This window comes from Lissotriton helveticus, chromosome 6 (genome assembly GCF_964261635.1).
Source record: "Lissotriton helveticus chromosome 6, aLisHel1.1, whole genome shotgun sequence".
Classification (NCBI taxonomy): domain Eukaryota; kingdom Metazoa; phylum Chordata; class Amphibia; order Caudata; family Salamandridae; genus Lissotriton; species Lissotriton helveticus.
Window position 1 is genome coordinate 2,105,358,514 of NC_136067.1, and position 16,606 is coordinate 2,105,375,119.

Consider the following 16,606-nt stretch of genomic DNA (forward strand, 5'->3'; position numbering starts at 1 on the left):
TTCTTCCAAAAATTCACAAGAGGGGCGTCTTTCCACCTGGACACCCCATAATCTCTGGAATTGGTTCATTGACGGAGAAACTCTCGGAGTTTGTTGACCTTAATCTACAGAAGCATGTCACCAACCTCCCGTCTTACATTCGGGACAGCAAAGACATTCTAGTTAAATTCAATGGTCTACAATGGTTTGAAGAACTCTCATTTGTAACTTTGGATGTGGAAAGTTTATATACATGCATTCAAAGTAATTTTGGTTTATCTGCTGTGCGATCCTTCCTAGACAAAGAGAGAGCTGAATTGCACGATTTCAACGAAATGCTCTTGGAAATGATTGATATCATCCTTGGCAATAACTATTTTTTACATGACGGTACCTGGTACCATCAAATCTGTGGGACCGCCATGGGTTCAAAATTTGCGCCTTCGTATGCCTGCCTCTTCATGGGCTGGTACGAGCAGGAACATGCATGGTGCAATCGTGCCTCCCCCTGGACAGAACACATTGTGTTCTGGGGGAGGTACATTGACAACATCATAGTCCTATGGTCAGGAACGAAGGAGCAACTAGAGTCCTTCCATTCCTATCTTAATGATAACAACTGTAACGTCAAACTGACCATGAAACAGGGAAGAGAAAGCATTGACTTTTTGGACATCCACTTTTACATCAAGGACAATGTCGTCCAAAGTACACTCTTTAGGAAGGAAACGGCCTGCAACGCAGTACTACGTGCCGAAAGTGCTCATCCACAGTCTGTGATTAATAATATCCCTTATGGGGAGATGGTACTGATACGGAGAAATTGTAGCCAGGAGGATACCTTTGCCAACAACATCCAGGAAGCAAATAACAGATTTCTGAAGAGGGGATACAAAAAGAATATTGCACATACAGCGGCTGAAAGGGCAACTAAACTAAATAGGGATGATACGCTGTGTACAAAACAAAAAAACTTCAAATCAACTCGGAAAAAGGACTGCCCGGTGAGATTTGTACCCCAGTACAATACCAACAGTAACAAAGTGTACAACATCCTCAAAAAGAATTGGGCTACCCTTAAAGGTATTGCAGGATTATCAAATGTATTCACTGACCGACCACAAATAACTTACCGCAGAGGAAGATCCCTGTGGGACACTCTTTGCAAGAGTTATGTGACTAATGTCAGGAAGACATGGTTCCCACCAAAACCTAGTGGCTTTTTCAACTGTGGATCATGCAACGTTTTCCCTTTTGGCCGCAACAAGACTCACGAATTTGCACATAATTCCTCTAAAACATATAAGATCAATGAATTTGTCAATTGCAACACGTCATACGTGGTATATGTATTGGGCTGCAATTGCAACATTATATATGTTGGTAGCACTGTTCGCCCATTAAAGATTAGAATTCAAGAACATCGCAGGGCGATAATTAACAAGGATATCCGGTATCCAGTTAGTGCACACTACAATGATAAGCATCCCAATCATTTAACCTTGTGGTTCTACGGAATTGACCATATTCCGCAGGATGGTCGGGGGGGGAGATCGAGAACTAGCACTCCGACAAAGGGAAGCAAAATGGATTTGCCGTTTGAAGGCCACCCAAATGGGGCATAATACCGATAGGGAACTTCATTATTTTTTAAACTGATACTTTAATTTTCCAACAATAAATCCCTGAGATGTGCCCGCATGGGGTCTTATTCTGATAATAAATCCCTGAACTATGCCTATAACATGATGTTTCCCCAGTAGGCCTAGATAGATGTACTTGACTCTCATTCAGCTTTTAATATTTTTGTGTATATGTTTATCTTGTTTTGCTCATTTTATTGTGGTATCAAATATGATTTTTCTGTTCATACCTGTGATTCTAACCTGTCAGTCCGTGTGAGGTTAGACTCAGACACTGTATAATTACTCAGTCAAACATGAATGGGCTTTTTACTGTGCTCATCTACTCTGTGACTGGTTACTCTAGGGCTACCATCTCCCTTATAAATAATTATATTGAAAAAAGCTTTCTATACATATCCCTATGATACATTGTATTTTATAGTTGTGTTTTAATAATTATTTTTCACCATTTGTGTTATCACACTTCTGTTTTCTTAGATATCTTTTGATACTTTAAATCGGGACGAAATTTAATAATGACGTTCTTCCTAGCGGGGGAATATCCCTTAGGAACGGAATAGTGGGTTATAAGTGCTCTATCTCGGTTCTATTTTCAATCTCTGAATCCGGATTGCAATATCTCCCTTATCCCACTGAAACTACACTACATGATGGCGCCCGTTCAGTATCTGAAGCCGCACTCTGTCTCGTCACATGACGGGTGTCTAATGGGCGGGGCTTACACGGTGTAAACAGGTGAACCTAATTCTTATTTCGGAATATAAACACCATGGCGTCCGCACTTCGTTTGCAAGACGCCGCGTATGCCGAGGTTTCAGGAGCTGCTACCCTATCACAGGTATGACTGGTGGACACGGAGACGGGGGGCTATGTGCACGAGAACGGCCTTTGATTCCGGCTTGCAAATCCCGTGGATTCAATCGGGTTTCTCTCCATACCTTAGGTGCGGTTTCCGCGAATTTGGCTTTATATTCGTGTCATCACTGGACCAGTGCAGTCGGATGACACGATCGACTGGGTTACCTTGGAGGTCCTTAACGTGGGAGCAAATATATGCGTCGCCGGACTTACACCTGGTATTATCCATTGACATACTATATCACAATGAAATTATTATTGCTTATCACATGTTTTTTTAAATAAGAATCCGGTAGTTGAGACATTTTATATATGCATACATGCACTATTTATTATGCTTATGACCACCGATACACGTTTTCCTTAACTCTTTATGAACATAATTTTTGCTCTGTTTGTATTCAACTTGAAACTTTATGCTTAGGTCTCAAAGGGCTTTCTCCGTGTGACCTTGGCTCGGCTCTTAACTCATTCCAATTTACTTTATAGAACCTCTTTGAAGACGTTACGACCCTGATAAACTCAATGTCAATCTAGCCTTGGGGCTGTCATTAGGTAAGGATGTGATGTTTAGACCATTCCCTATTAATTTTAGGAAACACAATGTGGTCTGAGCCAATACCAACTACTAAGCGTATCTATTGGGGACTAGGGACTTTTTTCAGAGGGAAATGTAACATAATGTGGTGATTTAACATTTCTAATCGGTAGTATGATGTGCCTGGGGTTATCATATATCATACATATTTCACCAGCATGTACGCGGTTGTGTTTATGACTACGCCTTTCAAGGCCACTTTTTCTAATCACCACCTATTGGCCACTCGGTCTAAATCCCTTTACAGCTTCTGGAACTGGACTGTACTATATCAACAAGAACCACTCGAGACTACGCCTAGTGAGGCGCACTTCATCAAATTTAAGGTATATCTATATAATTGATATCAAATTTATACCTTAGCGGGACACTACAAGTGATGTAGTTCCTCCTTTTGCATTAAACTTTATTGAGTCATTAAACAAACCCCCTCTGTTCCCTAGTCTCTGTGCAATAAAATACTCTAACATCTGATCTCTAACGATTGGCTTTGGATTACACAATGTTGACTTTCCTATTCCAAGGATCATAATCCCAGCTCAGACGGCTGTTATTATTTATTCCAGACCATAATTATTGTCTCCAATGCCGGTGATGATCTTTATATTGGATTTATTGTGCGGTGTGATTTTTCCCCCTCTTTTACTTTATTCCATCTCACCTCAGTTTCAAAACCTTTTCGTCTTACCTCAGGATACTATTTCTGTTCCACTGAACAGACCACCACTTCCAGCCTAATCCTACTTGACTTTTGAGTCCAGCCCCTTTACGTTATAAGTACTCGGTAAGCATATTCAGTTTACGGTTCTCTTCGTCTACCTCTCCATGTCATTTTATAACTCCTTTTCGTGTACGTTTCTAAATTGTGACAAATAATGTCTGCCTCTTGGAATCGCAGTACTTATCTAAAACCTCTACCCTGTGGGAATCCCATTTGGAGATTGCAAACATATGTCAAAGTTGAACTTAAAATAACAATTTCTCTCCTACAGTCACCCCTTCTCTCTCGCTTTGTATTATATTTTATGTTGTATATGGAACTATCTAGATCAGTCCTCTTAGGTCACAAGCTTTTGTAAATAATATGTATATTAGTATGTGTCACAACAGTTTTTAATTGTTGAGTGTACTCTGTGGTAACTGTTGTATTCCAGGATGTATTACAACACTCTTTTATTGATTGATCATAGACTGTATTTTGTGTTAGTTGCTGTTTGTTGGGTTAGTTATATTTAGTTTTTTGTGAACACTTATGTCTTTATGTGCCATGTTGAATGTATATATATATATATGTTTGTAATTTTTACAGCCCTGACGAAGTTCCTAAAAAGGCAAAAAGAGGAACGAAATGCGTTGGCTGTGCCTATGCTTCACGAACACTTTTTTGAATAAAGAAGAATTTACTTAAAATTACTACTGCTATTGACTTTATTCGAGTGCACCTTCCATTTTGTTCTTTGTATTCCAATAATTTTCACATCCCACGGCAGCGGATGTTGGAAGAGATTGCACCACTCTAATTTAAGAACTAAATGATCCGTAGTGCTTGACCTGGTCTGCTGCCTTTGGTGCTTTTGTTTTATTGTTCTAATGAATGTCTTGTCAGAGTCAGGAAAACTCATGTTTTGTGCCTAGTGGGCACACTGAGCCTTGTCACATTCAAACACATTCATAAGGTTTCTCTCCAGTGTGGACATTCTGATGTACTCGTATGTTTCTTTTTATAATTAAATCTTAATCACATTTGGTACATTTGTATGGTTTCTCCCCAGTGTTGGTGTCCTGCTTTTGCATTAGCTTATAATTTCTAAATCACATTGTCACATTCAGCAAGTTCATATGGTTCCTTCCACTTGTGGAGATTGAGATGTTTATTTAGTGACGAGTTTGTAATGAAAGTCTTTTCACATTCAGTAAATTTATTAGGGTTCCCACCAGTGTCAGATTTGAAATGATATTATCGCCCAGGCTATGTAATGTATGCTGCGTTACATTTAGTACACTGATGTGGCTTTGCCCTGTGGAAAATGTCAAATCAGAAAACAGTCTTCCTTTTGGTGAATAAATAACTTGTCACATTAGGACTCATTCCAAACAGCGGAGTGGTTTCCACCCCGTATGAACCTCCCAATCTAAAAGTAGTCCTCACCTTTCAACAAAGGCTTTGTCAGATTGTGTACATTAATATAATTTCACCCTGGTATGAATTCACATGGTTTCTCTTCTGTTTGGGTTCTATGATATTGCAGTGTTGTTTCTAATGAATGCCCTGTCATACCGATTACAAGCATATGGTTACTTCCCGGTGTGGATTTTCTGAGATGGCTCTAATAGGTGCTTTAAAGCGAATGCCTTGTCCTATTCAGTAGATCCATAGGGTCTTTCCCTAGTGTGGACTTTCTGATGCTGCATTAGGATGTTCTTTGCAACAAATGTCTTGTAACATTCTGTACATTCATATAGATTCTCCCCAGCGTGGACTTTCAGATGTAGCATTAGGCAGTCCCTTGGAAACCCCTTCTCACATTCACTACAATTGTATGGTTTCTCACCATGGGGGGATTTTCTGAAGTTGTACTAGCTGTGCTTTAGAGTGAATCACTTGTCAAGTCAAGTCAAGTCAAACAAGCTTTATTCGGGTCATACAAAATTTCCACATAAGCATACTATACAAAAACTCTAAAATCCATTTATAGTTAAAAAAGAAACACATCTGAATTAAAAACATCAGGAGGCACCAATTCATCACATAGATTACATGAGCACAAACGCTAAACAGGTGTGCTTACATTACTTCATAATTCAGTCTTTCTAGGTGAACAAGTTAATTCCTTTGTTTCATTGCCATCATTATATAACAAATAGCTGCAATACATACTGACATTTGTTCCAAGTTTCGTAAATAATTAACAGTAGTTTTATAGGAAAACAGGCTATTAATTTTAAAAAAATGGGACGGAGATACGTTTTTCTAATTTTTGTATAAAACTTACAATACAATAAAAAGTGAAGGGTAATTTGTTTACCTTGTTACATCAAGTGTATTCATATTGTTTCTCCCCAGCGTGGACTTTTAGGTGTAGCATTAGGCAGTCCCCGGTGTGAATTATCTGATGTTGCAAGAGATAGTTTTTTGCAATGAATGCCTTGTCACATTCACTACAAATATATGGTTTCTCCCCGGTGTGGATTTTCTGATGTTGTAAGAGATATCTTTCTGTAAAGAATGCCCCATCACATTCAGTGCATTTATAAGGTTTCTCTCCAGTATGGAATTTCTGATGCACAATGAGGGCTCTCTTTGTAATGAACGCCTTGTTACATTCAGTGCATTCATATGGTTTCTCTCCAGTGTGGACTCTCTGATGTCGTATTAGTTCTCTGTTAGTAATGAATGCCTTCTCACATTCTCTACAAGCAAATGGTTTGTCTCCGGTGTGGATTTTCTGATGTTGCAAGAGATAGCTTTTTGTAATGAATGCCCTGTCACATTGTGCATTCATATGGTTTCTCTCCAGTATGGCATCTCTGATGTAGACTAAGGGCTACTTTTGTAATGAATGACTTGTCACATTCCGTGCATTTATATGGTTTCTCTCCAGTGTGGACTCTCTGATGTCGTATTAGTTCTCTGTTAGTAATAAATGCCTTGTCACACTCACTGCAACCGTATGGTTTATTTCCAGTGTGGATTTTCTGATGTTGGTATAACAGTGCTTTTGTGAAGAATGCCTTGTCACATGCAGCACATTCATAAGGTTTTTCCCTATTGTGGACTGCATAATGTCGATGTACCTTTCCCCTTGTAACAAATGCCTTGTTACATTCAGTACATTTATATGGTTTCTCCCCTGTGTGGACTGTATGATGTTGTTTTAGCTCTTTTTTTTTCTTTCAACGAATGCCTTGTCACATTCAGTACATTTATATGGCTTCTCTTTAGTATGCATTTTCCGATGTCGCCTCAGGTTTGCCTTTGCAGCAAATGCCTGGTCACATTCTGTACATTTAAATGGTTTCTCCCCAGTGTGTATATTCAGATGCTGCATTAGGTTTGTGTTTGAAATGAATGCCTTTTCACATTCAGTACATTTATATGGTTTCTCTTCTGTGTGAATTTTCAGATGATGCGTTAGAGCTCCCTTACGTACGAATGCCTTGTCACATTCACTACAACAAAAGGGTTTCACTCCAGTGTGGATTTTCTGATGTTGCTTTAACAACTCTTTTGTAATGAATGCCTTGTCACATTCTGCACATTTAAATGGTTTCTCTCCAGTGTGCACTCTCTGATGTCGTATTAGGGATGCACTTGTATTGAAAGCCTTGTCACATTCAGAGCATTCATATGGTTTCTCTCCAGTGTGGACTCTCTGATGTTGTATTAGTTCTCTGTTAGTAATGAATGCCTTCTTACATTCACTACAACCATAGGGTTTCTCTCCAGTGTGGATTTTCTGATGATGCTTTAACAGCGCTTTTGTAATGAATGCCTTGTCACATTCAGAACATGCAAAAGGTTTCTCCCCTGTGTGGACTGTATGGTGTTGATTTAGCTCTCCCCTTGTACAGAATGCCTTGTTACATTCAGTACATTTATATGGTTTCTCCCCTGTGTGGATCGTATGATGTCGCATTAACTCATTTTTTGTAATGAAATGCTTGTTACATTCTGTACATTTATATGGTTTTTCTCCAGTGTGGATTTTCAGATGTCGCATTAGGGATTCCTTTACAATGAATGCCTTGTCACATTCAGTACATTTATATGGCTTCTCTTCAGTATGCATTTTCAGATGTCGCATTAGAGATCTCTTTCCAACAAATGTCTTGTCACATTCTGTACATTTAAATGGTTTCTCCCCAGTGTGGATTTTCAGATGTTGCTTTAGATTTGTCTTTGCAGCGAATGACCTGTCACATTCACTACAACGAAAGGGTTTCTCTCCAGTGTGGAATCTCTGATGCTGTTTTAACAGATTTTTGCCAATGAATGCCTTGTCACATTCAGTACATTTATATGGCTTCTCTCCAGTGTGGAATCTCTGATGTTGGTTTAACAGCTTCTTGCCAATGAATGCCTTGTCACATTCAGTACATTTATATGGTTTCTCTCCAGTGTGGACTCTCTGATGTTGCTTTAACAACTCTTTTCTATAGAATGCCTTGTCACATTCTGTACATTTATATGGTTTCTCACCAGTGTGCACTCTCTGATGTCGTATTAGGGATGCACTTGTATTGAAAGCCTTGTCACATTCAGAGCATTCATATGGTTTCTCTCCAGTGTGGACTCTCTGATGGGGAGAGGTGTAGCGCCGCGGCCAGGGCGACTGACGTTGGAATCTGGGGACCACGGTTCGATCCCCGGCTCCGGCGGCAGGTTAGCCCAGCACCATGTGACTCTGGGCAATAGCTCGCTTAATCTTCCCGACTGCCCCCAGCGCCTAGAGACCCTTACGGGTGATTGTGCGCTTTACAAATGTGGACTTTTATGTCGTATTAGTTCTCCGTTAGTAATGAATGCCTTCTCACATTCACTACAACCATAGGGTTTCTCTCCAGTGTGGATTTTCAGATGTTGCTTTAGATTTGTCTTTGAAGTGAAAGACCTGTCACATTCACTACAATTAAAAAGTTTCTCTCCAGTGTGGACTCTCTGATGTTGCTTTAACAGCTATTTGCTAATGAATGCCTTGTCACATTCAGTACTTTTATATGGCTTCTCTCCAGTGTGGAATCTCTGATGTTGGTTTAATAGCGGTTTGTTTATGAATGCCTGGTCACATTCAGTACACTTATATGGCTTCTCTCCAGTGTGTATTTTCAGATGTTGCATTAGATTTGTCTTTGCAACGAATGACCTGTCACATTCACTACAATGAAAGGGTTTCTCTCCAGTGTGAAATCTGTGATGTTGCTTCAACAGCTCTTTTCTATGGAATGCCATCTCACCTTCAGTACATTTATAAGGCTTCTCTCCAGTGTGGATTTTCAGACGTTGCATTAGGTTTGCCTTTGCAATGAATACCTTGTCACATTCTCTACATTCATATGATTTTTGCCCAATGTGGACATTTTCCTGTCGTATTAGCTCTGCCTTTGTAATGAATGCTGGATTAGATTCAGTTAGTTTAAAAGGGTTCCCATCAGTATGGACAGTCTGATGAGACTGCAAGTTTCCCATTGTTATGAATATGTTTTCCTCAGCAGGACTTGCCTGATCTATCAGCAGGTGTCCTTTTGCATGCAATCTGACATTCAGTACATTCATATAACTTCTTCCAGGTGTCAAGACTCTTTTCATTGAATGTCTGCCCACATTACTTACATTTATATGTTCTCAGTGTTGTGTGGGCAACCTTATGTAACTTTAGACGGCTTGTGGTCCGGAATGTTTTATCACATTGAGAATATTTATAGTCATTCCATTCTGTGAACCAAAGTCACATTAAATAAATATTGTCTTTCTTCTATGCTGACTTCATGTGCTCCTTATATGATAATATAAACATTGCTTTGAGAGCTTTAGTACATTTAGAAAGTTCTCTATTCCCTAGTGTTTCTCTGGTTAGTCTTTTTGAGTCGAGTATTTTTTTTCACGCTGCATGAGAGCGTAGATTAAGATATTTTATTGATTATGAACAGGTCTTCTTGGGGTAGGTTTCAATGCAAAACTTTGCCTTTTCCTCATGTCCTTTCCATCTTCCATTCTTAAAGCATTTCTTTTATCTGTAAAAAAAAGCAAGTCAATAATAAATAAACTATAATTATGATCTGTTATTCCGAAAGCCTTATACTGCACATTTATAACGAAGTAAAAGAAACTCTGAAATACACTTAGTTTTCCCTGTTTTCAGTTTCTTTTTGATGTGAACTGCAGATGGGGATTTGTCAGTATAAAAATCAGTGGTTATCAGTGTTTAGAACGTTTTAAGCTGTGCAAATTCATTTTCACAGTTTCTATCTAGGGCTTTCAGAGACTTTTGCTTTTTTACTGTTTGTTTTGTGCATGGACTTTGCAGGATAAACAGCGTTTCCATTGAAAACGGCCCCTTTTTGGCAAAGTGCCTAGCTGTTAATATTAGGCCCTACCTCAGCCAGCACCTAGAGAAACCTAGCCAACCTGTACATTTTTTAAAAACTAGACACCTAGTGGAATCCAGGTATGTGGTGACTCGTGTGGCTCTCACCAGGTTCTGTTACCCAGAATCCTTTGCAAACTCTAAATGTATCTAAAAAAACACATTGTCATCACATTTCTGTGATGGGAAGTTCTGGAATCTGAGGGGAGCCACACACTTCCTTCCACCCAGCATTCCCCCAAGGCTTCTGAAAAAATTGTACCTCATTTATCTGGGTAAGCCTAGTGCCTGTGACAAGAAACGGACCAAAAGGAAATGTGAAAACATCACTAGCAAATCTGTACATTTTTGAAAACTAGACACCTAGGGGAATCCAGGATGGAGGACTTGTGCTCTCACCAGGTTCTGTTACCCAGAATCCCTTGTAATCCTCAAAATTTGTCTCAACATCTTTTTTCCTCACATTTTTGTATTGGAATGTTCTTGAATCTGCAGAGCCACCAACTTCCTTCCAAATGCCATTCCCTCAAGTCGCCCAATAAAAATAGAACGTCACTTGTCAAGGTGGGCCTAGAGCCCGTGACAGGGAAGGGCCCAAAAAGTATTGTAGAGACATCCAAATTATCTATCACAACCTGGTTTTGCAAGAAGTGCACCTGCGTTTTTGGTCCCGTGCTCGGTGCCCATTTAGGGAAACCGACCAAACCCAGACATTTCTGAATACTAGAATCCCGGGGGAGCCCAGGGGAGCCCAGGGAGGTGTGGCTCGCGTAAATCCACTCAACGGTTTCTTACCCAGAATCCTCTGCAAAACTAAAATATGCTTAAAATTATATTTTCTTCACGTTTCCGTGTGGGTTCTCCATGCTGGCCCAAATTTCCTACCACCCACTTTCTCCTTGGTCTCCCAATAAAAATGATACCTCACTTATATGGGTGGGCCAAGCGCCTGCACCAGGGAAGGGTCAAAAACGTGTAGAGTTTGAGGGTGAACCAAACTGGATCCAAAAGGGCAGTTTTTTAAAATTCCTTTTTAGGCCGAATCTACTTTGGGTACCCACAAAGGTATCATTTATCGGGAGACTGAGTGGGAACGCTGAGTGGTAGGAAATGCCAGCGCAATTATCCCACACAGAAATGTAAGGAACATGTGATTTCTTTAGCTAAATTTGAGGTTTGCAGTGGATTCTGGGAATGAAAACGTTGGGGATTCATGCAAGTCACACCTTCCTCCAATCCAATGGGTGTCTAGTTTTCAGAAATGTCTGGGATTGGTAGGTTTCCCTAGATGGTCGCAGAGCCCTAGACCAAAAACAAAGGTGCCCCCTTGCAAAACCAGGTCATTCTGTGAAAGATAATTTTGATGTCTCCAGATTGTGGGCATATAATTGTAGATCAAGAAAACTGAATTAGTACTTGTTCGGAGCTGCATTACTAATAGCTGTAAACCCAGGAATCTCACTTGAAATGTATTTTGTACTGCACTGTTGTATTTAAAAAAAAGGCAAAAAGCAAAAGTGTTAAATAAACACGTTTTGGGCCCTTCTCTTTTGCAGGCACTTGGTCCACCCACACAAGTGAATATCATTTTTATCAGGAGACCTGAGGGAATGCTGGGTGGTAGGAAGTTTGTGCTGGGCCAGTGATCCCACAACTCTCCCACTCAGAAATCTGATTTATTAGCTACATTTGAGATTTGCAGGGGATTCCGAGTAAGAAACATTGAGGGATCTAAGCAAACCAGACCTGCTTGGACATCCCCTGGTGTCTAATTTTCAGAAATGTCTGAGCTTGGCAAGTTTCCCTAGATGGCTGCTGAGCCCGGGTCCAAAAAACGCAGGTGCCCCTCATGTAAAAATAGGTTGTTCTGTGATAGATAATTTTGAAGCCTCCACAATACATTTTGGGCCCTTTCCTGTCGCGGTCACCTGGTCCACCCACGCAAGGGAGGTAGCACTTTTTTTTGGTTCTCACAGTCGTTAGCGCCATACCTGCAGCGCTTGTCTTTGGCAGTGCTTGTCTTTGGCAGCTCCTCGTTTTAATTACCCGTTTTGTCGTTTATTTTACATTTTGTTTGGACACTTATCCCCTGTTTTTAGCAGTCTGGCCTCGCATACTCCCACTGCTGTCATTCTACTTGCACCATAATTGTGTGAAATCCACCGCACTTTGCGGGTCCTCTGCCCCTGTTTCGTGGTGGCCATATTGGGTGAGGGGGTCTCATCGCGCGCTCAGTCCTCTTTCTACTCGCTAGGCGTGCATATAGGCAGGTAAATCTTGCAGCGCGCCCTATTCCAGCGTTAGCGCCATACCTGCAGCGCTTGTCTTTGGCAGCTCCTCGTTTTAATTACCCGTTTTGTCGTTTATTTTAAATTTTGTTTGGACACTTATCCCCTGTTTTTAGCAGTCTGGCCTCGCATACTCCCACTGCTGTCATTCTACTTGCACCATAATTGTGTGAAATCCACCGCACTTTGCGGGTCCTCTGCCCCTGTCTCGTGGCGGCCATATTGGGTGAGGGGGTCTCATCGCGCGCTCAGTCCTCTTTCTACTCGCTAGGCGTACATATAGGCAGGTAAATCTTGCAGCGCGCCCTATTCCAGCGTTAGCGCCATACCTGCAGCGCTTGTCTTTGGCAGCTCCTCGTTTTAATTACCCGTTTTGTCGTTTATTTTAAATTTTGCTTGGACATTTATCCCCTGTTTTTAGCAGTCTGGCCTCGCATACTCCCACTGCTGTCATTCTACTTGCACCATAATTGTGTGAAATCCACCGCACTTTGCGGGTCCTCTGCCCCTGTCTCGTGGCGGCCATATTGGGTGAGGGGGTCTCATCGCGCGCTCAGTCCTCTTTCTACTCGCTAGGCATGCATATAGGCAGGTAAATCTTGCAGCGCGCCCTATTCCAGCGTTAGCGCCATACCTGCAGCGCTTGTCTTTGGCAGCTCCTCGTTTTAATTACCCGTTTTGTCGTTTATTTTAAATTTTGTTTGGACACTTATCCCCTGTTTTTAGCAGTCTGGCCTCGCATACTCCCACTGCTGTCATTCTACTTGCACCATAATTGTGTGAAATCCACCGCACTTTGCGGGTCCTCTGCCCCTGTCTCGTGGCGGCCATATTGGGTGAGGGGGTCTCATCGCGCGCTCAGTCCTCTTTCTACTCGCTAGGCGTGCATATAGGCAGCCATGCTGACGCGCAGCGGCCGCGCGCAGCGGGGACGCCGGACTGACGCCGGAGTTACGCCAGAGTTCAGCCCGTCTGTGCCCGTCTGGGCCCAGACGGGCTCAGGGCTGGTCCTCCTGCCCGACTCACGGGTATCATCTCCGGCTTATATCAGGTACACGAGGGATGAACTCATGCTCGTCGCATGTAGGTATGTTCACGAGGGAGGACAACCGTTCCTGCCCTGTGGGGTCTGTAATCCGGGTCAGGAAACGGCCAAAGACAGTCGTGTGTTATCAATGGCCCTGCTGAACTGTCGGTCCCTCCCCAGTCATGCGACAGAAATTAATTCCCTCATTCTCGATCATAAGTTGGATGTGTTGTTTTTAACAGAAACATGGATCTCTTCCTGCTCCGGCCCGGATATGGTCAGAGCACTTCCACCAGGCTTTCTCATATCTCACCTAGATAGACCAGTGGGGCGGGGAGGTGGAATTGCCGTCCATTACAGGGATACGTTAACCTGTAAGGTTCAGGACAGAGGGATGAGCGACTGCGAGAGCTGTCAGTTCTCTCTACGGTTGTCGCCTACCGTTTCCTTGGCAGGCCTCCTTGTTTACCGCCCACCTGGGATCATGGGCAATTTCCTCAACTCCTTTCTAGAAACGGTCGCGCTTCTTGCCTCTTCCACAGCCAACTTTGTGGCACTGGGTGACTTCAACATCCATTTTGATGACCCCTCTGACTCGCTGGCAGGAGATCTTCAGTGTGATCTGAAAGCATTCAAGATTAACCTGGTCAATTCGGGTGCAACGCACGGGAAGGGACATTTGCTCGACCCCATTTTTTCGAACTCGGAACGCCTCAAAGTACTGCACGCGCTGGTTCTGCCCTGGACAGACCATTTTATGATTCCGGCCTTGTGGCAGTTTGATGTCCCAGTGGCACCAACATCTAGAGTATACACGGTGGAAAGAGCCTGGTCTAGGCTCCCAGTGGACACCTGGGCGGTACACTTGGAGGCGTCTCGTCCCCCCCCCCCCGGGCCTGACCCGTTAGTAGCTGATGCGAACGTAAACACCTGGCTGACCAACTCGCTCGATGCTATCCTCCCTAAGAAAAGACTACTCACCAGGGGTAAGAGAGTGGGCTCAGCTCCCTGGTACACGCCAGAGCTCAGAACATTGAGGAAGGGCTGCAAGAGGCGGGAGCGGATTTGGAGGAAGGACTGGGGCGAAGTGAACCGGAGAGAATATCGGGCAGCTCTTAATACCTAAAAATCCGCTATCCGGGTAGCGAAATCTAAGTTCTTTGAGGAGAGAATAGGTCTCTCTTCCAACTCCTCGCAAGAGTCGTTTAAGGTCATTAGAGAACTTTTGAAAACTCCCGAACCTCCGGTCATTCACGATAACCTGTGTGAGAAATGCTTAGAACTAGCCTTGTTCTTTAAATCCAAGATAGAAAACATCTTGGCGTCCCTCCCTCGGTTAGCTCAGGAGCCACCCCCTGTATGTAACCCTGGGTCTCAGCCTAGGGTGAGGAAAGCAGAGCTGGACTCCTTTGGACCAGTCACTGTGGACGAAGCTCTTGGGGTCCTGGTGACCGTGAAGAGTGGGTCTCCGAGAGATCCGGTACCGATGAAATATCTGAAGCAGGTAGCTTCTACCATCGGCGGCCCAGTGACGGACCTGATAAATCTATCCTTCACCCAAGGAGTGGTGCCTCCCAGCTGGAAGGGAGCGGTAGTTAAGGCCCTCCTGAAGAAGCCCAGCCTGGATCCCGCCGACCTTGCTAATTTTAGGCCTATTTCTCTGCTCCCCGGCCTTAGCAAGGTGGCGGAGAAACTTGTGAATAGGCGCATGTTCTGCTCGATTTTTGGGCTCTATTTATGAGTGATGGTGACTTTAAGCTTGCTACCATCCTGAATCTCTATTCTTGCCTTGTGTTGGTCCTTTTAAGGCCTTTTTGCCATACCTAGAAGCATAAACTAGAGGATAGCTGCTTAATATGATGATAGATCATGTCGATGTTTGTTTATTTGGTTGTTGTTGTTTATAGATGTTAGCAAGTTAAAGTCAAAGGGTGCAATGTTCTGCTCGATTTTTGGGCTCTATTTATGAGTGATGGTGACTTTAAGCTTGCTACCATCCTGAATCTCTATACTTGCCTTGTGTTGGTCCTTTTATGGCCTTTCTGCCATACCTAGAAGCATAAACTAGAGGATAGCTGCTTAATATGATGATAGATCCTTTATTGTTGACTCTAATCCATCTATTGCCTATTGGCTTTGACATAATTATGTGTCCTTTCATGATTCTACCTATAGTAGAGGGTGGATCCTGTTGTCTTGACTTTATATTACATATTGGTATGGTTTGTGTAGGTACTCTTATAGAGCTAAGTGTTATTTCATCCTTCTCAGGCCTACAAGGCCCAGAACTAGAGAGACTCCATTTTGCTTTCTGTCCCTGCAGACTGAGATGCTTGCAGGGTAAAGGTGATGTTTTAGTTATGAGGTGTTGTTCGCTCTTTGCAAACCAGAGAGAACCGGCCAGAGCTGAATCTAATCAAGAAGTGTCCCTGGGCTCAAGTCTCTAGACGAAACAAGCAGCTGATCACTGTGAGAGCGTCTAGCGCAAGGAGCCTGGTGCATGAAATTGATGGGAGGAGGCTATTGGTTGGAACTTTCCACTAGAGGAGAGCATTCTATATTAGCGAAGTGCAGAAGAGGAGGAGTGTCAGTTGGTGTTTTGGACCGTTCAAGTCAGTTGCAGTGGATTCTGTGAATGGAGAGAGAGAAGGCAGATGATTGCTGAAGTTGGAGAAAGCAGTCAGATGAATCTTAGAACAATGTTGGAACTGTCAGCTGGAGCTGCCGGTGTATCCGGATGCAGATGGAGGAGTGGAAGTTGCCAGCTGGAGCAGCTGAGCCAGAGGAGTGAAGCTGTGGTGATGGAGGGAGAGAGAGAGAGCCCTGATTCCATCAGGAGAGAGAGAGAGAAACAGTCCTCCTAATAGGGTGAGGTGTTCTAAACTAGTTTGCTTTACACATATATATATATATTAACCTTGCTTTGATTTCCTAGGTTAGATTCCCTACTGTAATGTTTTATTGTATTACTAATCCTTTTCCTTTCAGCAGTGTGCAGTCTATGTACAGTCCCTGTTAGTTAGATGTGGATGTGGTCTTCAGTCTATTTACAGTCCCTGTTAGTTAGATGTGGATGTGGTCTTCATAGAGACCCTGCAGATCTGTGTATGTGTCTATTATGTGTT

The 16,606-nt window shown here is 42.6% G+C and overlaps 1 pseudogene; it reads right to left on the reverse strand.

The window, feature by feature from the left end:
* Positions 1 to 6,813: 6,813 nt before the first annotated feature.
* LOC144763062 (uncharacterized) lies at positions 6,814 to 14,235 on the reverse strand (annotated as a pseudogene).
* Between the last annotated feature and the right edge of the window lie 2,371 nt (positions 14,236 to 16,606).